This window comes from Diadema antillarum, unplaced genomic scaffold (genome assembly GCF_040938485.1).
Source record: "Diadema antillarum isolate AM-2024a unplaced genomic scaffold, OU_Dant_1.0 seq00000331_RagTag, whole genome shotgun sequence".
Taxonomy (NCBI): domain Eukaryota; kingdom Metazoa; phylum Echinodermata; class Echinoidea; order Diadematoida; family Diadematidae; genus Diadema; species Diadema antillarum.
Genome location: NW_027271348.1, coordinates 1 through 25,427, shown reverse-complemented (window position 1 = coordinate 25,427; position 25,427 = coordinate 1). Strand labels below are relative to the sequence as shown.

Here is a 25,427-nt window from a genome sequence, read left to right as displayed (position 1 = left end):
TAATTTGCATAAACAAAGTGGCTACCAAAATCATTACGTTGTTATTGTAGGCGGTTGCTTGTGGAAAACTCGTCACAGAACTGGCAAATTAACATCACGTAAACTACATGATGAGAATGTGGGGCTGCATACAAGAATTTAATACAAGTCAACGAATCAGGAAGAAAATAAAGCATATACAGTTTTCTTTTTTGTTTTTTGCAAATACAATACATTGACTGGATGAGAGATAAGTGGTTTTAGCTACTTCACGGATTTTGGGATCTTATGAGATACTATTGTACTATCATGTCAATCTGCATTGGCTTGACTATCAAGGAAAAAATATCACGAAATGTAATGGCAGTAAATGATTAAAAAATTATACTTTCTCATATAGGTCCTATATAATATATACAAAATCAATGAATCGTTTTGCTTGTTTTGCATGTATTCTTTTATTTAAGACTTAACTCTTAAGAGGTAGAGGAGTTCATCCCTCGATGCCATCCCTGTCCCTTTCCGCAAAACACAAATATATATACTTTCCGCCAAAAATAAATACACTTACTAGGGGGAAAATGAAATGATTTCGACATTCAGATCAATCAACTAGAAAAAAATTTCCAGCAGAGAAATAAAGTTTACAAGGAATATTTCACAAAATGGTCAATGTTGCAGTGCACTCCTACATTAATACATGATCTGGATAGGGCGTAGTCACCTGCGAGGGTGTTGGTTTAGTATAAATAAAAAAAAAATAACGTGATCGTCTATTAAGGCAGCGTTGGGGATTCGGAAAGAAAAAGATACATCCATGAAAACAGCTGTTGTATTTCACGAAAAATGTACTGTTTGGAGGAGAATAACACAAGCCACAAATCGAGGTGAATCCCTGCGATATAAAACGTTTTAATCAGTTGATTACATTATAGTTACAGAGAAAATTACAAGTAGATCTTACTCCAAAACGTCTTAGCAGGAGGGTAGGATATCTAATATAGCCTATAAGTAATTAGAGTGAATCGAGAGGTAAAAGATGTAAAAGTACATCCTGTCCATCTTCTAGCTGAAAACTGGGAAAGCCTATTAAAAATAGCACGATGGCATTATCAAAGTTCTAAAATTAATCCATACATCGTTCTTGTCCTCTGTTATTAATTCATTTGTGCTTTTTTGTCTTCTTTTTTTTGGGTGGGGGGGGGCATGAAGAATACAATTTTATTTTTCTAATTGATAACAACGTCGCTCCCTGACAGACTCCCCCCCCCCCCGAAGTATGTAGAAATACATATTTTATGCCGTTCATATTTTATTATGTGGATTGTTACCATCTTTTACTTGATAGCGTGACGAAATTGCACCCGCCAGTATATTATTTTTCTGTTCATGGAACACCCTGTACAGGTAATTGACATGTAGATGGCGCTGTTTATCCTGTCGGTCTCGTGGGCTTTCTTTGCTTAGTGTCGGTCACGTGAGCCTTTATTGCTTAGTGTCGGTCTCGTGGGCTGTGTGTGCTTAGTGTCGGTCTCATGAGCCTTTTGTGCTTAGTGTCGGTCTCATGAGCCTTTTGTGCGTAGTGTCAAACTCATGGGCTGTATGACTCCTGAGCCGTATAACTCGTGGGCTGTATGACTCGTGAACCTATTACTGATGTCGGTCTAGTGGACCGTATGACTTGTGGGTGTCGGTCTCGTGGGATGACCCTGATTCCTGTATGTATATACCCCTTATACACTTTGTGTATGCGGGTTATAAATATGCAGACGACGCTGTCACCTTAGGACTTACTAATGGGGATGAATCTAGTTACCGGGCTGAGGTTGAACATTTTATCTCTTGGTGTGATAAGAACTATCTGCAGTTAAATCTCACCAAAACCAAAGACACTGCGTTTGATTTTAGGAAAATGCCCCCCACAGCCGGAATCCATCCATAAAAGGGGTGCACGTCACGAGACCGACACCCACGAGTCATACAACCCACAAGTCATACAGCTCACAAGTCATACAGCCCACAAGTCATACAGCTCACAAGTCATACAGCCCACTAGTTATACAACCCACGAGTTCGACACCAAATAAAGCCCACGAATTCGAAATTAAGTCAAATAAGCCCACGAGTAATACAGCCCATGAGTTAGACACTACGCACAAAAGGCTCACGAGACCGACACTATGCAAACAAAGCCCACGAGACCGACACTACGAAAACAAAGTTCTCGAGACCGATACTAGGCAAAAGAGGCTCACGAGACCAACACTAGGCAAAGAAGGCCCACGAGACCAGGATGAACAGCGCCACCTATAGACCGATTAATTGTATAGGGTGTCAAGATAATGGCCTAAGATATGAGAGATGGAAAAGGAGCGTTGCTAGGGTAATACCCCATCAATTGCCCTCCCTCACCCCCTGAACTGTTCAAGATCTTTGTGTTTTCGTGTGTGAGTGTTTGTGAAAAACAAAAACAAAATTCAGTAAAAGTGCATGAGATGTTTCAACATTTATTTAAAAAAATGTCAAAACACCCTCGTTTCCCTTTCCGCAAAACATATACCGGTATACACCTTATACTTAGAAAAGAAATAAAATAAAATGTAGACATTCAGATCAACCAACTAGAAAAAATACCCAGCTGTGAAATGAAGTTTACAAGAAACTATTTCACGAATGGTCAATGTTGCAGTGCATACCTGCTTTACATGATATGGAGGGGAAGTAGTCATCTGCAAATGTGTTGATTTAGCATAAATTCACAGAAACTAATGTAATCATCTCTTAAGATAGCGTTAATGATTCGAAAAAAAAGAAGAAGATGCATCTATGAAATCAGCTATTCTATGTAATGAAAAATGTATCGTTTTGAGGAGAATAATTTCACAAACACAAGTCACAAATCGAGGTGAATCGCTGCGATATAAAACGTTTTCATCCGTTGGATGTCATACATTATAGTTACAGAAAAAAATTACAAATTGAACTCTAAGCAGGCGGGTATAAGCAGGAGGATAGGATATCTTATAAGGAATACATACTTGATGTCGTTGATATGTAGATGGTGCTGTTCAATTGGTTACAATCTCTCGCTCGATAGCGTGACGAAATTGCATCCGCCAGTATGTAATTTTCCCCTTCATGAAACACCCTGTACAGGTACATATTTGTAATTGACATGTAGATGGGGCTATTCATCCTGTCGGTCTCGTGAGCCTTCTTTGGGTAGTGTCGGTCTCGTGGGCTTTCTTTGCCTAGTATCAATCTCGTGAGCCTCTTTTGCATACTGTCGGTCTCGTGAGCTTTTTGTGCATGGTGTAAAACTCATGGGCTGTATGACTCGTGAGCCGTATAACTCATGGGCTGTATGGCTCATGGACCTTTTTCTGATGTCGGTCTCGTGGACCGTATGACTCGTGGGTGTCGGTCTCGTGGGATGATCCTAATAGGGTGCATGTCACGAGACCGACACCCACGAGTCATACAGCCCACAAGTCATACAGCTCACAAGTCATACAGCCCATGAGTTATTAATACGGCTCACAAGTCATACAGCCCACTAGTCATACAGTCCACGAGTTCGACACTGAGTAAAATAAGCCCACGAGTTATACAGCCCATGAATTCGACACTACACACAAAAGGCTCACGAGGCCAACGCCATGAAAACAAAGCCCATGAGACCGACACTACGCTTAAAAGGCTCACGGGACCGACACTAGGCAAACAGAGCTCACGAGACCGACAATAGGCAAAAGAGGCTCACGAGACCGACACTAGGCAAAGAAGGCCCACGAGACCGACAGGATGAACAGCGCCACCTAGAGACCAATTTATTGTATAGGGTGTCCAGATAATGGCATAAGGAAGATATGAGAGATGGTAAGTTTGTGGCCAACAAAACAAGCTTGTGAATGGGACGCCTGTTAGGGTGATCATGACATTTCTTGCCATTGCGAGACTTTTCTGTGTTTGCCTTCATTCAGCAGCATCAAGTTTTTGAAGATCGCCTTCAATCGTATCAATGCTTGCTAATGTAAAACTATCTGACTAGGATTGAATATAATTATTATAGACGAAGTTCCACGACGCCAAAGTGTTGTTATGTGTATTAAGCGCATAGCTTTAGCGCGCAGCTAGCATGTGAACGGCATATACCCACATGGCTATTATAGGACGTTATGCTTACACGCTTGCCCACACGTATGGAACAGTGGTATGGGATCCCCCCCCCCCCCCCCCCCATACGATTTTGGCCATCAGCATGGCTGGATGACATCATTGGAACCTCGTCCTTACATTTTGAATTGAGAGACGGCTGTCATTCTGTGTGTCCTGGAAATGAATTCAGCCAAACTAGAACAATTTTTGCAAATTGTTTGCCATTTTCTTCTCTGTTGTCATGTTTGAACATGACTGTATACATGTCTATATCTATCTTTTCATTTTTGAAGCGCCACGAGCACTGTAAGATAGACCTGTGCACTATACAGCGTGTCCCAGAAAAAACGAAACCGGGTTTTCATGCAACTTTTTACTATCGAAATCATACATTTTCTTTATGAGATATACATCAATGGAAAAATAAACTTTTCTTCTTTCATTTGATGTACAACTTAATGTTCATCGTTCATGCATGACTGAGTTAGAACAATGTAAAGTGGTGCTACCAAATTTTCATTTGCACGCGCAAATGTTGACTTTAAGCGAATTTTTCAGACTTTTAACGTTAGGTTTTCGAAAAACAAAGTTCATAACCCAAATATTCATATTTTCTTCTTTCATATGAGACCTTATGCGTCAAATTTGAATAACGCATGCTTGAGAAAAACTTGCATGAAAACACGCTTCATTTCTACCAATTCTACGGATAGTCGAAAAACAAGCATTCAGCTCTCCCGACTTAGCATTAGACAATGGGCTCGTCTGCACCATTGAATTCACACAAAACAACCGCAGTGCTACAGTGAATGTTGTTGGGGGGGGGGGGGGTATTTATACAGAGAATACTGTATGAGACGGAAAGCCCTTTGTCATTTATTTAGAATAAGCTATGAGACATAACCAATAATTGAAGACTAATATCGTGAGTATTCTCCGGCTGCACGCAGTCCAATGGCTATGAGGAATCAACATTACAACAATGGTACACATTTTGATGATTTTGTACCTCAAACTTATTCCACTGTTTTCATTCCTCTACATTCCTCTACATCGACATTTCCCTCACGCGTACCCTCATCATTGACAGGGTTTTGAAGTTTTTGAAGGGGGAGGTGAAGCAGAAAGAGAGGGTACAACACTTTATTTATCACTGAACTTGCGCTTCTAACATTTCAAAGGTGCAAGTGCAGGGCAGAAAGTCGTCTTTTTTTTTTTTTTGGGGGGGGGGGGTCTCGGAAGTTTTTTTCGGTCCGTTACTCCCACCCCACCTTCCCAAACATTCCGCTGATGAACACCCTTTGCTCTCTAGTTAGCTGCATGGTCAGGCAAGCTCATGATGTGCTAATTTACGACTCTATTCACAACCGAACCGTCTGTAACAATCCCTTTTACCCCCTCCCTTCATGTTTGTGTAAATTCATTGAAGCATGAAGGCCATTGTTATCTGCCAAGTTGGGCAGGTGTTGGGAAAGCTAACTGGCTCCTTTTTTTTTATACTATCTATCAGGGTAAAATAGAAGCATATTTTAGAATTAAGTTTTCTCGAGCAGGCGTTGATCATTTTTAACGCATGGGATATCAAATGAAAGGAAAAAGAATGGATATTAAGGCTATGATTTTATCTTTCGTAAAAGATTAGTGAAAAGTCTGAAATACTCATTCAAAGTCACCATTTGCTCGTGCAAATGAAAATTTAGTAGCACTACTGTCTATTGTTCTAACTCAGTCATGCACGAATTATGAACAATGAGTTGTGTATCAAATGAAAGAAGAAAAGTGTATCTTTGATGTACATCTCATAAAGCAAATATATGATTAAGATTGCACAGAATTGTAATGAAACTCGGTTTCGTTTTTATCTGGGACACGCTGTACAAGTAGCCACTATTATTATTATTAAATTCATCTAAGGTGCTTACCACAGTATTATGTTTTTCTGCATCGGCCATCTTGAATTTCAAGATGGTGGCCTATCTAATGGTCTACAATTATAAAACAGCTTTACTTGAACGTTGTTCACCTCAAGCATGTGTATTCTTTACAATTTGATGCTTCTACAATAATTGCAACCTAAGATATGGGTAAAAAACCGATGGTGGCCATTTTGAATTTCAAAATGGCAGCCTACAAATTATATCAAAACAATCCGCAATAAAAGAAAAGATGCATCAGAGTGTCTGACATCCCAACCAGGCATTTTGCACCAAATCTGAAGCTTCTACAATGCTCATTTTATGACATGTGTGTCAGTATACAGTTTGCTATGGCGGCCACTTTTAATTTCAAGATGGCCATCACAGCATACAAATTGTATCAAAACAATTCACAATGTCAGAAAAAATGTATAAGGGTGTCTGACACCACAACCATGCATTTTGCACCAAATTTGAAGCTTCCACAATGCTCACTTTATGAGATATGGGTCAAAATACAGTTTGCTATGGCGGCCATTTTGAAATTCAAAATGGCGGCTGAAGACGGGGTTGGAAAAAATGGAACCAAAGTTTTCATGTATTTATTTATTTATTTATTCATTTCTAATCTTTTGTCAGGGTAGCCCATTCACCAATAAATAGTGGTCTTCCATGGAGCCCTGATTAATATATATGAACATGTGTACATTAAATAGCAAAACGTAAATACAGAAGATAACATATAGATACATACTGTACATTGCAAAGTAACATAAAATATACAGTGTATGTTGATTATGCCACAACAAGAATGCCAGAATGCCGAAATAACAATTAAAACGCTATTATACAGGAATGATTAGCTAGCCCAGGACAAATTTGGTGTGTTACCTACAAATAACAACTTTGCTTAAACAATCTCTTAAATGAATATTATTATGGAAGAAGCTGATCTAATTGAATAATCCAGCCTGTTCCATTCAAGTAGAGAAGATACGATTGGGCTGCACTTGTGACAATCAGAGCGAAATCTTGGCACACGTAAACTTCCACTGTCTATTAGCCTTATGTGATGTTCATGTACATCACTATATAGGCTTAACCAAGTTGTACCTGAAGGTATGAAGGTGCTAAGTTATGGACGCATTTATATATCATCATAACGCGACTGAACTCGAAACGTTTGTCTAGTGTCATCCATTTAAGACTTTTGAATAAATCAGCCGAGGGTGTGTCATAATGTTTTGTCCAATATTATTCGTGCTGCCCTCTTTTGAATTTTTTTTTGCAGCTTAGTTGTATGGGATTGAAATCTGACCAAACAACAGAAAACTAATCAAATTGTGGTAACACTAGACTGTTATAAGGTAATTTTAAGGATTGTTTGGGCAAAAAGGCCTTCGCTCTCTTTATCATGCAGACACTTTTCTGGGTACGTTTACATACATTTTCGATTTGTTTAGACCATTTCAGTTCTTCATCTATTAAAACACCTAAACATTTGGTGAACCGAACTCTTTTAATCAGACTATCATTTAATGAGATACTGAAATTTTCAAGTTTCAAAAGATTAGCACGGGAACCGATAATCATGACAGAAGTTTTGTCAGTGTTAAGGACGAGACGATTTTCTTAATCCACCACATTACTTTGTTTAGTGCAACAGTTATCTTTTCTTCTAAAACCGCTGCGTCATTAGCACTGACAGTGAGGGTCGTATCGTCAGCTTACATATCTATAACACCTTCTGAAGTACACTCGGGTAGACTGTTGACATAAATTGAAAATAAAAGGGGACCAAGAATTGACCCTTGAGGTACACCTAATTTAATAATTGAAGGGTTGGACTTGGCTCCTTTAAATTGCGTCACTTGCTGTCTGTCACTTAAATAGGATTTGAACCAAATCTACAGTCGTCTTGCTACACCCTATACACTTTAATTTATTTAAAAGTAGGTCATGATCCACAGTATCAAATGCCTTCCGAAGATCTATGAAGGCAACTCCAGAAATTTGATTATTATCTATATTCAATGACCACTGATTCACAAGTTTTGCAAGAGTAGTTGATGTGGAATGAAATGGCCTAAAACCAGATTGATTAGGGTGTAGTAAATCATTCGCATTCATGAATTCGCTCAGTTGTTGATGTACGGCCCTTTCGATAATTTTACTCACGGTTGGTAAGATTGAGATGGGGCGGTAGTTATTTAGTGCAGTCGGAAAGGGGGGTTCCCATGCACCCCAAACATTTTTTAAATCTACTTCATCTAGACCAATTTTGTGCGTAGATTTCAAAAATGCAATGTTAACAGGTCAAAGCGTGTCCCATAGTGGTCAAAAATCCGTTTCCATGGTAACGCATGGTGAAAATGTCAGTATCTCATAAAAATACATGTAACCTTTGATAAAATTGTTCAATTATCATGGCTTTGGTATCAAATTAAAGAAAATTAAATTATCTATATGATGATACCAATTATGTAGGGGGTTATACCAATCTTCATATTAATTTTGAGGCCAGAATTCAATTTTTTCACATTTTTTAAGCAAAAATGCATTTTTACCCTAATGCTAATCTATCTCTAAATCATACCAAAACATATTCAATTTGTTTGAATATTCTTCAAAATTATACCAAATATGTATGTAATAAAATGTGAAAAATTCGTAGATATCGCTCAAATAACAAGAAAGTTACGGCCATCCAAAGTTGACATTGCCGGACACCTGTCAAGAATTGGTCAAGAATTTCTAGATGGATGATGATGCGCGCCCTCTATTGTGGAGAAATAAGCAAGCTTGCTTGTAATAGGACAAAAGTTTTGGTGAGAAGCTTTATTGTTTGGATCAGACCGGGATCAGTCAAAGAAATCTGCCATAAATCAAACCTCTGACCCTTGTATCTGATTGCATTTTGTGTCATATTATTGTTTTTAAAACCATTCTGCAACATACATTTTATTTTTGCCTGAAAGCAAAGTACCAAAAAAACTTCATCTATTGAAGCTTTTCCACTACAAGTTTATGTTCAGTGAACTTCAGTCTCACATGTTTAAAATGTGTTAGGATTTAGGTATGACATGAAATCAGAACTTGTTGATGTGCTGTGTTGAATTGAGTTGAATTTACTAATATTTAAAGAGAACATCTATGAATAGATTGTTATTTGTATAGTTACTTTGCTGAGTGTGAAAGTAACAGATTACATGATTAGTTTGATGGAATGATACTGTCTGTAACATAATACTAGTTTTGGTGTAGACCTTAGTTCTGTAGACTCCACATAATTTTGTATTCATTACAATAGATCTGTAATGTTAGAGTCTAGTTCTATGTAATTAATTGATGGTGAAAACTAAAAGTAAACAGAAGCACCCAAATTTTATCTAAATTTGCAATATTTCATGAGGTATATTTTCATGCCTCTGCACTGAAGGTGGCGGATCGGGGGGGGGGGGAAATTGGGGCACATCCAACAGGATTGGCATTTACTGTAATATCCTCTCACTAAATAGATATTTTTAAGCAATGCTTCTCCTATCATTTCCACGACATTCATTGATATAAAAGTGTGTAGCTGTATTGCTGGAACTACTTCTAAAACCATGCACGAAAGAACGTCGGTATTTGCGTTCATAGTATCCGTGTGATGTAATTACGGGGCTTGAGCGGCGGTGTTTATTTTGGACACTTCCCAGGGGATTGCTTTTGAATGTTGACCCTTTTAACAATATAGTTAATGTAGAGCATTTTTACTTTTTGTAATTATATTGTATTTCATACAAACAAAAGGGCAATCGCTGTACAACCGTAACGACAATGTGAAGGCATGGTAAATTGAAACATATTTGTGCTATATGCTGGTGCATGTTTCCTATATTGCCCTGGGGGTTGGATGGTTTTGAACAAATCCCACTCGGTTGCCTTTGAATGTGCACCCCTTTGACTATGGTGATTGTAAAGCAGTGTCTCTATACCATTTAAAAATCATGAAAAGTAAAGTGTCTTTATTTACCACTCGGCAACGACTTTACATGCATGTACAAGTGAGTTTACTATGGTATATAATGTATGTTTTGTTAATCTGTTTTGGGACCACGACGGTCAGGGCAGGGGTGATCTGGGCACTTCCCAAGGGCTTGACAAAATAAATATTGTAAAGCAACGTCTCCTATATCACCTTAATTGCATTTTACGAAAGCGTATGTGCTACACAGGCGGAAGAGCTTTTCAGAGGCATGTAACCATGGAACATTTTTCGTGGTTGTACAGTGTATACTGCATGTTTTTCATTGCCTTTAGGATTAGTTTGAGCACCTCCCACAAGGTGGTCTCTGCAAGTGAACCCTTTGGACTGCATAGATATTATGGATCAATGTTGTTATTTTATCTCTACCCCGGCAGTTTTTATAGAAAAAAAAAAGTGTCTTGATATGGCAGGAACCCAATTCAATAGAATTCAATTCAATTTCTATTTCACTTTTTGACAAGAACAGATGGACATCACTTTCTTTGTAACAGAAAATGAGGTGCGTAAAATTATGTCGAATGAGAAGAATGTACACTGATTATAGCACCATACGATGATTATACATAATCACAAAACTCAAGTGATAGTCCTAAAACTCAAGGAACGACCTTTTTTGAGACATGCGCTTTTGGAACGACTGTATATACTATAATTGGGTTGATATTTGCGTTACAAAGGTCATGTATAGAGGCAATTAATGTGTGCACTTCCCATATAGTAGGTTCCCTTCGAATGATAACCAATTTAACTATGTCTGTGTAAGTAAAAATTACAGAGCAATACGTCGTCTGTTGACTCCATTGAATTTCATTAAATAAAAGTTTCTGGGCTAGAGGACCAGAAGGACTGTTTAAAGGCATGTATCCATAGAACATATTCATGTATTTGCGCTGGTACATGATTATTGCATGTCTTAGACTGTCTTTGGGTGGGGTAATTTTGGGCACCCTCCACGTGGTTGTCTTCGTATGTGAACCATTTTCACCTTATATCAAGATATTGTAGAACAACAATTCTTCGAGAACTTCCACCGAATCTTAATGGAAATGAAATGTATAGGACGTTATGCACAGAGGTTTTTTTTTTCGCTTCAAACAGCTGTATTCACGTGTGTATATGTTTTGTACCGGGCCGTGAGGGTATAGGGATAAATTCTGGTACCTCCCTGCATGCGAGCCACATTGACTGTGCACCACTTTTTAAAGATGTACACATTGTAGAAAAATTTCATGGAAATAACAAAGTCTTTGCTAGACGGCGAAACGACTTTAGAATAAAATCTTGTACGCTTAGAACAACGGAAATCGTGTTGGTTGATGCATGTTTTGTAAATTAATGGTCGTGGGATAATATGCTCGACTGGGGTAACTTTGGGCACTACCCACAGGGTTTCCTTTGACTGTGCCATCTTCAATATTTCAAAACCCTCAAGGATGCAAGAGCTTAATCATCAAGATTCGAACAAACTACCCTCCAAATAGAGTTCATTCATTACAAAATTACCGTAGACAAATTATAGATGTTGACACTTGTTTAATTTCGTACTTTGATTCTACGTAGTATTAATGGATAAGCTATCATTATCTGTCTGATAACAAACTTTAACCTTATAATAATAATTCATGCTAGTTTACTAATGCTGTAAAGTTTGTTTTTGGTGAAGAGAAACTGAAATATCATATTTGAACACTCTTGATATGCTCATATCGGGCACTTTGATGCATCAGAATATTCCGTTGGCTCGGAACCCTTTGCATATTATGCAAATGAGGCCCAGACTATGTACATGGTGAAATGTTTGCATCGCACTAGTGACATTGTAAACATAAGTTTCAACACTTTCGGTGTTCCAATCTGAAAACTAGAAAACTAGTTTTCATGGAAACACTGTATTTTTATCATAATGGGAGCTAATTCGCATATTATGGAAATTTAGCCACTTTACCCCACTGGATTTCTTGGGACTTTTAGTATGGTGTTTAGGAGCCCATACTGCAGTGGAATTCCTACTGTTGCACTTAGTGTTGGGTGAAACCCTATTTTGACTGGACTAATGTGATCTATGACAAAATGTGTATCCGGTGTCTGTTAACAGTGCTTCATTTCTTTCAGAAGTACAGTATTTGTTGTAGTAGTCCATCGAGTATAATGAGCATGCTCTGGTATCGTACAGAAGTTCATGCAGGACCCGTTTCACCAACATTGATTTCAGTGAGATCAGTGCCACTTAGTGTTTTCAGTTTCACTTAGCAAGTCCTCGTGACTGAAACATACCAATCAGAAAAGTGAGATAGCGAGACTGAAACCAGTGAAGTGAAACTGAAACCAATGAAAAGTTTGTTGAAACACCCTACAGGACTGCAAGAAAGGAAAAGGCATGGACTGACCATTTTTATTCTTATTGGGGGCGGAAGTACAGAGAGGGTCTCATTTTATGAGAAATTGACTTAATCTATGTTCTGTGCCTAATTGACTTGAACGAAATGTCAGCTTGTGCCAAATGCAAAACAAAAAACAAAAATCCAGCTACTGGGATGGAATATATAATATCATACACCACTAATAATGAAAATTGTGATTTCTGGACAACTGTGTTATAATGGCTACAGGCAAGTTTTAGTGTAACCATGGTAGCTATGGTCTCTAACAGGTTAGGTCTCAACTCCAGTCAATTAAATAGCTATGAATTTGCATACTTATGTAACTTTAAAATGGTGTTTAACGTTGAGAAGGTGTTGCATTTTTATGTTTGAGAAAAACATTGTTTTTAGCATAAAGTTTCCATAGAAATGACCTAATTTGGGCTCAGATTTTTTGACGAAGAGGTCACAAATGTGCCCAATTTTGTTTGAAGAAAGGCAGGAAATAAGAAATACATAGGGCCTACACTAGAAACTTATCTCATGATTAAAGGGACTGTACAGTACTGGTTGAGGTAGGGATTCATGTTTTGAACATTCCTAAGTGAGGTAATGAAAAGCCTCTTATGAAATATAAAAGAGCATGGAATTTTAAGAAGGATTCAACGTTTATTTGATAAAAATTGGTTTTTAAATGGCTGAGATATCCAAAAAAAAAGTGCTAATGATAAAAGGCGACATGCCACAACTTTATTAGGATCTCTTTGTTTCACCTTGTCTTTGGATATCTCAGCCATTTCAAAACCGATTTTCATCTAATAAACTTTTGATACCCCTTAGAATTGCATGCTCTTTGACATCTTATAGAATGGTTTCTGAATATCTCGCCAAACGTTAAAAGCTAAATCTTCACCTCGACCAGAACTGTACACACCCTTTAATGTCAGTTGTATAATGAACACTTGAGGTATCCTAAAATTCCCATTCATTTATCTGGTTTGTGAGGTGGCCATGTTGATGATGTCATTTCGGCATGTTCCGAAGCAGCACTTCTGGGTAAATTTTACTGGTAAGTTTGTTAAAACATACATGTATACTTTCAAATACAAAATTTGTTTGTTATACGATAGTTTCCAGTTGACCCCAAAATTCAGCCTCAATTCCCTGGCCTACAGACTTACAGTTGAAATCAACTAATAGTATATAATCAATTTTAAACAGGGCCCCGGTATTACGAAATCCTGTTGTTCGATTCAAGCTATTCGCATGCCCTCGATCGAAAACGTGCACCGTATACCCGAATAGTATACTAGTACTGTACTGTACTCCTATGTGAACCAATGATTTTTTTTTCTACTCCCCCCCCCCCCCCCGCAGCGTGCTGCAAAAACTACTACCCTGACCTCAAAATTGATATGAAGATTAGTATAAATTCCGTGTGATGATTGGTATATCATTCAAAGAATTTTATTCTCTTCATTTAAATTTGACATTTAAATCATGATATGTGAACAATTGTATCAAATATTACATTTTAAGGAGATTCTGACATTTCCATCATGTGTTACCTTGGTAACAGGTTTTTTTTTGCCACCATGGGACACTCTTTGACCCATTAATGCATTTTTTTTTTTAAATTCTACCCACAAAACTGGTCTAGATGACCCACTTTATCACATCCAACTTCATTCTCATACTTTTGGAGCCAAATTATGATGACTGAAATGTTTAAATGAGATTATTCAACAATAGAGGGCGTACATCACACTCCCACCTGCACATTCTTGACATGCTTGAATGTCAACTTTGGATGGCCGTAACTTTCTTATTATTTGAGCAATATCTATGAAATTTTCACATTGTATTGCATACATATTTAGTATAATTTTGAAGAATATTCAAACAAATTGAGTATGTTTTGGTATGATTTAGAGATAGATAGGTTTCATGGTAAAATTGCATTTTTTCTAAAAAATGTGAAAAAATTGTATTCTGGCCTCAAAATTAAGATGAAGTTTGGTATAACCCCCTACACAATTGGTATCATCATATAGATAATTTGATTTTCTTTAATTTGATACCAAAGCCATGATAATTGAACAATTTTATCAAAGGTTACATGTATTTTTATGAGATACTGACATTTTCACCATGCGTTACCATGGAAACGGATTTTTGACCACTATGGGACACGCTTTGACCTGTTAACATTGCATTTTTGAAATCTACGTACAAAACTGGTCTAGATGAAGTAGATTAAAAAAATATATGTTTGGGGTGCATGGGAACCCCCCCTCTCCTACTAGACTAATTCAACGAAAAAATATCTCCTGCTTTAAATATTGGTACTACCCGAGCCTTTTTTCCATTCACGTGGAACAACTCCCGTAGACAGGGATTTGTTAATAATATCGCAAAGAGATTCTGCAATAACATTCTTTGTCACCTTTAAAAGTTTGCAGCTGATGTGATCTTCTCCGGTTGCTTTATCTATGCCAAGAAGTTCGATCTGTCTCAATACAAAATCTCTCGTTATCATACTTAAGTTAAATTGAGAATGAGATGGAACAAAACCTTTGTCCTCATCTAATATCATTTGAGAAGTATTCCTCTGCAGATCTATTTTAGTAGCATTAGATATGAAAAAATTGTTGAATACTTCAGCAATATTTACGTTGTCCGATACTTCTGCACCATCAACGTTTATGGTATTGGGAGAAATGGGTGATGATTTAGGCGTAAGTTCTCTCAAGCTCTTCCACATTTTCTTACTGTCGTTATGATTTTGTAAAATTTGGTCAGTGTTATACTGTTTTTTCTCATTCTCTTGAGATGAGTAACTTTATTCTTCAGATATTTATAGGTATTCCAAAGATCATCACTATATATTGTTAGCTTTTAGCAGCTTTGAGAACTTTATCACGTTCCGTCATGAGCTTAACAACCTCATCAGATATAATGCACGGACATGCATGTTTTCTTATCCGCTTTTTGCGCAAAGGTATGTGCTTGTTGATAATATTATTGAAAAGAGTCAACCACATATCCCACGCATCATCAACATCGTTTATATCTTTTATGACCTGCCACGGAGCACTTTTCAAATCACTATAAAATTCCTCCTCATTAAGATTTTTGAATGAGCGAAATTCTGCACATTCAGATTTGTAATGGATCTTCGCACTGAAGTCTCGAATAGCATATACCAAATAATGATCACTAATGCTAGTCTCAAATATTCAGAGACTCCAACTCTCCCGTTTTCGACGGGAGTCTCCCGCCGAAAGCCCATTTTTGCACAATCTCCCGTTCTCCCGTTTGAGATTTGATTTCTCCCGCCCTGGCTCTGTGTCTCCCGGTGGAAAGGATTTCTTACTTATTTCTATCGTATGTTGAAAAAATAGCCTTAGATAGCATCAGAGAACATCTAGAATCCTAGGAACTTCGCGCTTCGCACACATCAACTTGGAGTCTCCCGTTTGCTAGGGGTTTCGGGCGGGAGAATCTCCAGATCAGAAGGTGCTTGGGGTTGGAGTCTCTGAATATTCCCCATTCCCCATTCACTGTAAAGTTCTTTGTCTGATACAAATATCAAGTCAATTAAAGTAGAAGCAGTATTTGTAACTCTTGTGGCAGTATCAATTAAAGGGGCCGTGAAGCCCAAATCAACCTATTTTTCAGGTTTAGGCCAACTTTATGTAATGTTTTGTGCTGATTTCGCATTTACAACTACTTTTTGATGATTCTGATGAATAAAAGAGTTATTTTGAGAGAAGATACAGCTCTGGGAACGCCCCCTTGAAAAAATGTCAAAAACACGCCCACGGCGCGCGTAAAGTCCTCATACGTCATCTCAAGAACGATGCGAGTTCGAGCGCTAGCCGGTGTAGCGGCAGATAGCGTTCCGCGGCGTTTTTTGTTCTAAAACAGTATCCGCCGGCAGTTATCGTTTCAATCGGCAGTTATCGTTCCGACATGGGCTGAAATCTGCCGCGATTAGTTACGGCAGATATTGTACAGCGGCGAAATTTGTACGTAAAGGCTACTACGTTGTAATAGCGTTGCTTAACCTGCCGCGTGCACGTGATCTTCGTCAGGGACTGTCAAAAGAGTTCCGCGCTGCGCGGATTAGGTTAAAATCCAAGTGGCTACTGTATTGCTACCAATAGTTGCGCGAGCTTTACGGCAGCCATTTTAGTAAGCAAAATGCTGCATGAATCGTCACGAGATGGAGTGAATTCTGCCTCCCTATGAATACACAACAGGGACTTATGCCTCTTTTTGAATACGCTACAGGGACTCACGGTTGACATTTTTATAATCTGTTGACATTTTTATAATCTGCGGACATTTTAGTAGGCAATGTGCTGCATTCACCGAGGCATGATACCTGCACCATGTGCACTGGAGTGAATTCTGCCTCCCTTTCATTTTCTCGTTTGAGGGGGAGCCGAGGGGAGGGGGGGGGGGGGGGGAGGGGGGGGAGGGATCATAATGCTATTCAAAAGCAGCATTTCTGCCTCCTTATGGAATAGAATTAAAGATTGCTCTTTATTTTTTCATTTGTAATCTTTACAGTTATAAAGCTATATAAAAGAAATACACCTGTGTTCATAAAAGCGTTCTTATCCCATTTGTACTTTTCTCTCTCCCTACAGATCTCATCACAATTTTGAACAAGGCACCCTTTAGGTTTCAATAAATCTGAGACTTGCTCTTCAGCCATGTGAAATTGTCCCAAAGTTATATCAATAGAGATATCTAATGCACAATTGTGGACAGCCCCCAAATTACTATTTTTCAATAATATGTGAAGAAATTTGGAAGCTTTATGTGACTTTGCACAAACTCTCCTTGGTATTTGACTTAGAGTTTGCTCCTCACATTTACACTGCCCAAAAATCTCCAAACGAGGAGATCTTTTCTCATGCATGGCCGCTTCCTATCTTTTATTATATTTATGCAAATGTTCAGTTAGCTAATACATAGAAATATTGATCTAAATTGCTGAATATAGTTCCCCCATATGTAAAACTTGAATTCTTCACTTTACAAGTGGCTTTCTAAATCAACATTTTGTGACCACTTTGTGTTAGGATAACAGTAAGAAGAGCAGAGAAAAATCTGGGATAGCCATGAGTGTCCAATCCACACCTTTTATTTAGAATCTGTCTTTTCTTTTTCTAAAACTTCTCTTTTGATGTCGAAATTAATATTTGGCAATCTTATACACACTGAACGATTTCATCTTCATTTAATAGACAAATAGAAAAAGGTTGATGTTTCAGGGCCATCTTTTTTTCTTTAGTAAAAACAGATGGGCAATTAAAAAAAAAAACAGATTCAATGATAAATTGAAATCCACTACTCATTTGAGATTTGTGCAAGTCAAAGATGATTTAGAACTCATAATCTTTTCAACAGTAGGTCCATTATATATACATGATTTGTACATGATTTGTATACGCGTACACACACACACACACACACACACAGGGATACGGCGCAGAACTAGACGTATTCGACGAAAATCGAGGCTTTTCCTGCTCCTGAATGAATATTTATAAGATAATTTCTCGCATGGCTACGGGAAAAAAAAAAGATACGTGCGGACCAGAGCTAGCTGCTCCACATCAACCACGGAATACCGGTCTGGAGTGTAAGTGGAGGCAGCGAAACAGCAGCAGCGAGGGGCGGAAGCAGCAAATATAGAGGTATTGTACGTGAAACTCGAAATGGAAGCAGCGAACAAGCAGGGGCGCATTGGCAGAAGCAGCGAAAAGAAGAAACCACAGTGAGAAGCAACGATATTAACGATACCTGCGCTTCAGAACAGTATCCGCCATTATTATCCATACAGAGGATTTTTAGAGCCCAAATACAAGTGTTATTTTGTTGACGCACCTCATAACCTCCGACCCACATAGAAGGTTTGTTGTACTCGACCAATAATTTTGGCCGAGGCGACCAATATTTAAAATATTGGAGGGCAAGAGGGGATTCCCCAAAGTTTTTTATAAACTGCACCGTGATTGGTTGAGATATATACGAGATGACCTGAAATATGAAGTAAAAACGTCTGTGATTGGTCAATCATGAATTAAGTAGAATATCGTTTCTTCTAAAATTCTGTGTTTATACAAACAAATTTCATATATCAATTAGTTGAAATTGTTTTTTACACAATTTTTCAAAATATCACTTTCATAACAGGAAGTTAAATTTAGGTTTGATGAAAACAAGTTGCATTTTTTTTTTTTTTTTTGTGCATGCAGGCGCAAGGCGACGATTGATCTGCAGCTCTGCATACTCAGCGTTACTGCACTGCTAGATAGCCCGCGCGCGATATAATGTAGCCGGCCGGCCGCCGCCGCTGCGCTTGCATTTGCATGCGCGATATGCATATTACAGTTACTGTACATTTACGTACGTGTACGTGTGTACAAGTACGTTATATACAGCACAGTAGGACTAGTTGTGGTAGTAGTAATTCGATCTTTCACGATCTACGGTAGATGTGACGTGAATTGTTTCTCAGATCTCGGATACAAATACATCTAATTCTGGTCTAAATTAGCTAGATATCGGTCTAACAGTAACATGACGGCTACCTTGGATAATAGATCACTGTTTTATCAGAGACTGAAGTGGATTAACTTGCACTGAAGAGTGTACCGGTACATGTACCATACCCCATGTCAGGATCACTACACAGTAGGAACAGCACTCGGAGTCGGAGACAGAAAGGGTAGGCCTAAGTGAAAACATTCTTTGCTAAAATCCTCTGTAGGATAATAATGATGATATTGAATGTCCTATTTTCGATTAATACAAGGAAATATTGGACTCGCTAAGCAAAATATTGGACTCGTCTTCGACTCGTCCAATATTTGTGCATAGCTCGTCCAATATTTATATGATATTGGATGGCCTTGAGATTAATACAAGGAAATATTGGACGAGCTATGCACAAATATTGGACGAGTCGAAGACGAGTCCAATATTTTGCTTAGCGAATCCAATATTTCCTTGTATTAATCGAAAATAGGACATTCAATATCATCATTATTATCCTACAGAGGATTTTAGCAAAGAATGTTTTCACTTAGTCCTACCCTTTCTGTCTCCGACTCCGAGTGCTGTTCCTACTGTGTAGTGATCCTGACATGGGGTATGGAACATGTACACTCTTCAGTGCAAGTTAATCCACTTCAGTCTCTGATAAAACAGTGATCTATCATCCAAGGTAGCCGTCATGTTACTGTTAGACCGATATCTAGCTAATTTAGACCAGAATTAGATGTATTTGTATCCGAGATCTGAGAAACAATTCACGTCACATCTACCGTAGATCGTGAAAGATCGAATTAGGCTACTACTACCACAACTAGTCCTACTGTGCTGTATATAACGTACTTGTACACACGTACACGTACGTAAATGTACAGTAACTGTAATATGCATATCGCGCATGCAAATGCAAGCGCAGCGGCGGCGGCCGGCCGGCTACATTATATCGCGCGCGGGCTATCTAGCAGTAGCGCTGAGCATGCAGAGCTGCAGATCAATCGTCGCCTTGCGCCTGCATGCACAAAAAAAAAAAAAAAAAAATGCAACTTGTTTTCATCAAACCTAAATTTAACTTCCTGTTATGAAAGTGATATTTTGAAAAATTGTGTGAAAAACAATTTCAACTAATTGACATATGAAATTTGTTTGTATAAACACAGAATTTTAGAAGAAACGATATTCTAGTTAATTCATGATTGACCAATCACAGACGTTTTTACTTCATATTTCAGGTCATCTCGTATATATCTCAACCAATCACGGTGCAGTTTATAAAAAACTTTGGGGAATCCCCTCTTGCCCTCCAATATTTTAAATATTGGTCGCCTCGGCCAAAATTATTGGTCGAGTACAACAAACCTTCTATGTGGGTCGGAGGTTATGAGGTGCGTCGACAAAATAACACTTGTATTTGGGCTCTAAAAATCCTCTGTATGGATAATAATTCCTTGTATTAATCTCAAGGCCATCCAATATCATATAAGTGTTAGGACACGATCTGCCGGCGGATACAGTTTTAGAACAAAAAACGCCGCGGAACGCTATCTGCCGCTACACCGGCCGAGCATGCAGACGCTACTCAGCTGTATTATAGCACGTAGTTCTGTTAGCGGATAGCAACACAACTAGTGAGACCTCTAACTTGTTTAGCTATTCTTCTTATGAATAACCCTTGAGGCTTTAAATCGACAGTAGTATGGAAGAGAGCGCAAGTCACTCTTCCAGTTCAGATTCCGAACATGACAGTCTTGCTGAATTTTATGACCAAATTCCAGTTTTATTCTGCCTACTCAGCGTGCAGAAATAAGGCCCTATACGGCTACAGTTTGAGCCCGAGCTCGAAAATAAAGTGGAAGATGAAGGTGCAGTCGGAGGTGAAGACGAGAATGAGCCAGAAGACATTGAGAGGAGGCTGGGCAACAGAGATTGGTAAGTTAAACTGTTGATTTTCATTTAATTGAAATTCTACTGTTTTTTCTGTAGTTCCCTAGTTACCAATTTGCCCCTTACCCGTACTTTTGCGGCTTCGACGTGCATTACCCAATCGGCCTGGGGAGCTGTGCGCGCTTGCCATAGCCGTGCACAGTCACTGTCAGCCGAGCCTGGCCGCTCGGCAAGCTGGCCGCGCGCCATGCATGGCCGTACTATCGATGTATTCGGGGTACCGGGTTTAGCGTTGGCGTAGATTTATCGTTGTTTTTTTTTTTTTTTTTCATGAGCTGGCCTAGGAACTCGTAACTGAATGAGCAGAATTGAGATTTGTTTCGCTCAGCAATCACATTTGCATAAGCTATGATGTTGATTTTATGGTAATGGGCTGGACTCTGTATAGAAAATAAACAACAACAACAAAACATTTTTTATTGTGGACTAATCATTGGGTATACTATGGGAATTATGTATAAACCTGATCGGGCTCCCACCAGCTCAGCCCCGGCGGTTTCCCGATGCTGATGCATTTACAAACAACAGCTGCGCCTAATCTTGCAACGTGCAAGACGTGACTGCAGTGACTGCACAGTGACTGCACTGGGCTCATGCTGATGAATGATGATGTTTCATTTCATTAATTATCCCTGCTCTTTATCTGATCATAAAACCTAAATCTGAAATTTATGTGCATTCTTACAATGAACAGAATTTTAATCAGGCATTTTAGGGCTGCCAACTCTCATGCATTGAGCGTTGAGCCGTTTGATAGACTCACTCATTTTGGTCCTTTCTCACTCTTATTTCATTTGCATGCATTTCTATTGATCTCACTCATTTTGACTCCTGAATTATAGCATGGGCCTATGGGAGTCTCACATACTCTCAACTAGATAAGTTTCCAGTGTTGGCAACCCTGCATTTTATTGCTTGTCCTGAAAATCTTACAGCAGAATAGGCCCTACATGTAGCTGCATGTAGGCTACCTAGGTTCTAACATTGTTAGATCTATCTATAACGTTATTAGAGTTTAGACCTCACATAGGGCTAGGCCCCCCTATGTGGAAATTCTTTTCTTTTTCTTCAGCAATTGTAATATTTTTAATCAATGTTTACGTCAACTAAAGAGACAAACTCTGATCATTAAATTTCAGAGCAAAGTGTTAATTTTTTGTTTCATCTAGTATCATCTAGTATTATGATTTTGTTTTTACTTCATTTAAATTCATTGATTTACATACATCTTTTTCTTACTCTACGAGTATTTAATACTAGTGTATTTATACATGGGGGGGGGGGGGGGGAGGATTGCAAATATTGGCCCGTGGTGCATGATAATGAATTTTGGCAAACTTGTAATATATTGCAAACCATGCCTCAATGACATAATATCTCGTGTACATTTCACACAAGAGGGATACTCAGTAGCTATACACACTTTTTTCAACCTTGCATAATAGCAGATGGAAACTCAGGAAAGAGGTCATATGTAATATGATACTGGAAGTGTTCCTAAAAATGGTTATTTTGAATCGAAAAAGTTATTTTTGTCACACATTTTTTATTTCAGAAAGCAAGCAATAATCCTCATTTCCTTGATCCCCCATTTCTGTCCTTTGTTCAGGTGCTCATGCAGTGGAGGATGTGTTGCCATGCCGACGGTCAAGGAGTCTGTGTGCTGCAAAGAAATTGCACGAGTGGTGGAAAAGATGGACTCTTTTGCTGGCGACGACTTGGATTGCATCACCATGCACCTAGGGTTCAAGACCATTTTTGCCTGGATGAATATGTATTACACTTAGAGACTGCGTACCATGTACTATCAGTATACGAACAACAATATGATGAAGATGCCAGAGGTGATGCCACAGACAACAAGTAAGTGTTTTTATGTTTTTGTTATTATTTTTTGGGTGTTTTATAAGAATTTTAGTTATACTGTAGATTAGATTTGAAATATGCTTGCATATACCCAAGTTTGTTTGTGTGCGTGTGTTTTTTTGTGCCAAACTTTTAGGCCAAAAAAGTGAAAACCCATTCACAAGAAATAGTGTATATAGGCCCTATGTTACATATGCAGCCTTTGACTGATATTTTCATGGATACACTGTACACAGATCTAGCATTGGTGTCTTGCTTAACATGTGAACAATTAAAAAATTATTGAATTAAAGGGAAGTTGTTAGGCCATTATCTAGCGTATGTTCACTACTGAGTATACATGTGTGGATTTAATGTACATGCACAAGTACACATATGAGTAATTTGCACTGGCATAGCTGGGGTCACAGGACCGTGCCCCCCTCGATCCCCCTTGATCGGGGAGAAAAAAAAAAAAAAAAACACCTCTAATATGGACTTTCAGTGCGTGCCATTTCACGAACTGATATTCAAAACTCTCCCTACCGTAGGGGGTGTACCCCCTCTCACACCCTCTCCCACTCGGTCGCCTTGGCCCCCAACCCCCCCCCCCCCCCCCTAGTTGAAAATTCACCACAGTGGCAATATGAAAGCCTGGTGTACATGTAATATATTCATGCACTATATATCTCTACAGTCATCTAGAATCACATAAAGGCATATTTCACACTATTGCTAATCAATATCCTGTGCATATTAAGGAAACATTGGGAAAGAAAAGGAAGCCATTTATCAAAGAAAATTTAACTTCTTTGATTTTTTAATTCTCTCCATTCTAAATTTGAAATTGAGTACATGTACTTTTTCTTTCCTTTCTGTACAGGAGAAACCGCCATGTTGCCTACCGACAGCTAGCGAGATGGCGTTGGAGATTCCTTGGAAGATCTGTGCGGGTACCACTGCCTTCATCTGCGGTTAACATGATCAGCAAAACATTTCCATCTAAGGAGTACAAGGGATTCCAGCTGTAAAACCCATAAAGAGACTGACATTTACAGATTTTGACCTTGACCTTTGACTGCTGACTTTTGACCACTGACCCCCAAAGTTTCTATAATCACTGCCAGTCAGTATACATTCACATATACTAACTTCAATGAAGATACCTTAATTGAAGCATTTGCAAGAAATAGAGAAAAACTAGAAATTTCTACATTTCAACTTGACCTTTGACTTTTAATCTCATGACCCATGTTGTCTGTTGAGAATCTTTATTTGGTAGTACATGCATACACTAAGTTTCAAGAAAATACCTCCAAGGGGGGGGGGGGGGGGAGATAGAGAAATTTTGAACATTTGACCTTGACCATTTGACCTTGAGCATGTGCACCTGAATGTTGATAGGCAAAACTTTGCCCATGCACTCAGTTATACATTCCAAGTTTCATTAGGATTTATACCTTAAACTGTTAGTTACGCTGTCCACAAAATTCATTACAGACGGACGGACACGTGAACTGACGAACGGACAACTTGAAAACTCACAATGCTTCCGCACTACTTCGTAACAGAGGCATAAACATCAATCAATCAATCAAGATAAATAAAATGTGTGATTACCCCAAGCACACAATCCTATCCCCAACTGAAGCCCTCTGTTTGATTTTTATATATGTTTCTGTGTTGAAAAAAAAAATAATCCATAGCACCATAATAGAACATAGTTTCTAAAAATAACAAGTGAAAATGTTCACTTTTGAAGGAATGAATATGAGAAAAGAGTGAATTCTGAGTGAAATTAGAGTCAAATCGGAGTTATCTCTGAGGTCACTCCACAAAAGTGGAAATAAAAATTGTCACTCAAATTTCACTGTGAATTCATTTTTTTTTATTCAATCCTCCAAGAGTGCATATTTCTTGCTTGTTATTTTTTTAGAGAGTACATGTTCCATGAAACAAAATCATGCACAACCAATAGACACACACACACACACACACACATATTACACAACAACAAAAAAGTTTCATTTTGTGCATTCAACAGTGGGAAAAAAAAATCACAACACAACTTCATAGTTTGGCAAGAGCTTCTCCATTATTCAAAAAGCTGCATGATCAAAGAATATCAAACAAATATAGTATCTGAAAAGGACAAAAAACAAACTCATGGTCAAGAAAACTTTCATAACACAAACTGTGCTTGGTATTCTTTCATGTACACTGTACATGTTTTATCTAAAGCGCTCAACTAAATGCTATTACCCTAAATGCAACATTCTCTGACATGATCTCTTTGCAATGAAGCTTTCATAAAATGTTGAGAAATTAGTGCCCAATACTAACAAGAACTTTGTGCACAATTTACATGAAAGTAAAAATAGAAATAGATGTGAATGTACAGGAGCGGATCCATGAATTCCATAAAGGGGAGGCGCCATTCTAAATTAACCCCCTCCCCTTTTTGTTATATTTCTTTTGTTAAAAAAAAAAAGAATAAAGAGGGGTGTTGCGCCCCCTCTGGATTCGCCACTGATGAAGTTTGACAGTATGCTTCTCTGTGACTTTGATTTACAGTATCGCAGTTGACCTTGGCTAAATATAACTCCCATTTATATGTTATTG

At 38.3% G+C, this 25,427-nt stretch overlaps 1 pseudogene; it reads left to right on the top strand.

The window, feature by feature from the left end:
• The first annotated feature begins 20,380 nt into the window (after window positions 1-20,380).
• On the top strand, window positions 20,381-23,836 carry LOC139730732 (uncharacterized; annotated as a pseudogene).
• Window positions 23,837-25,427: the final 1,591 nt, after the last annotated feature.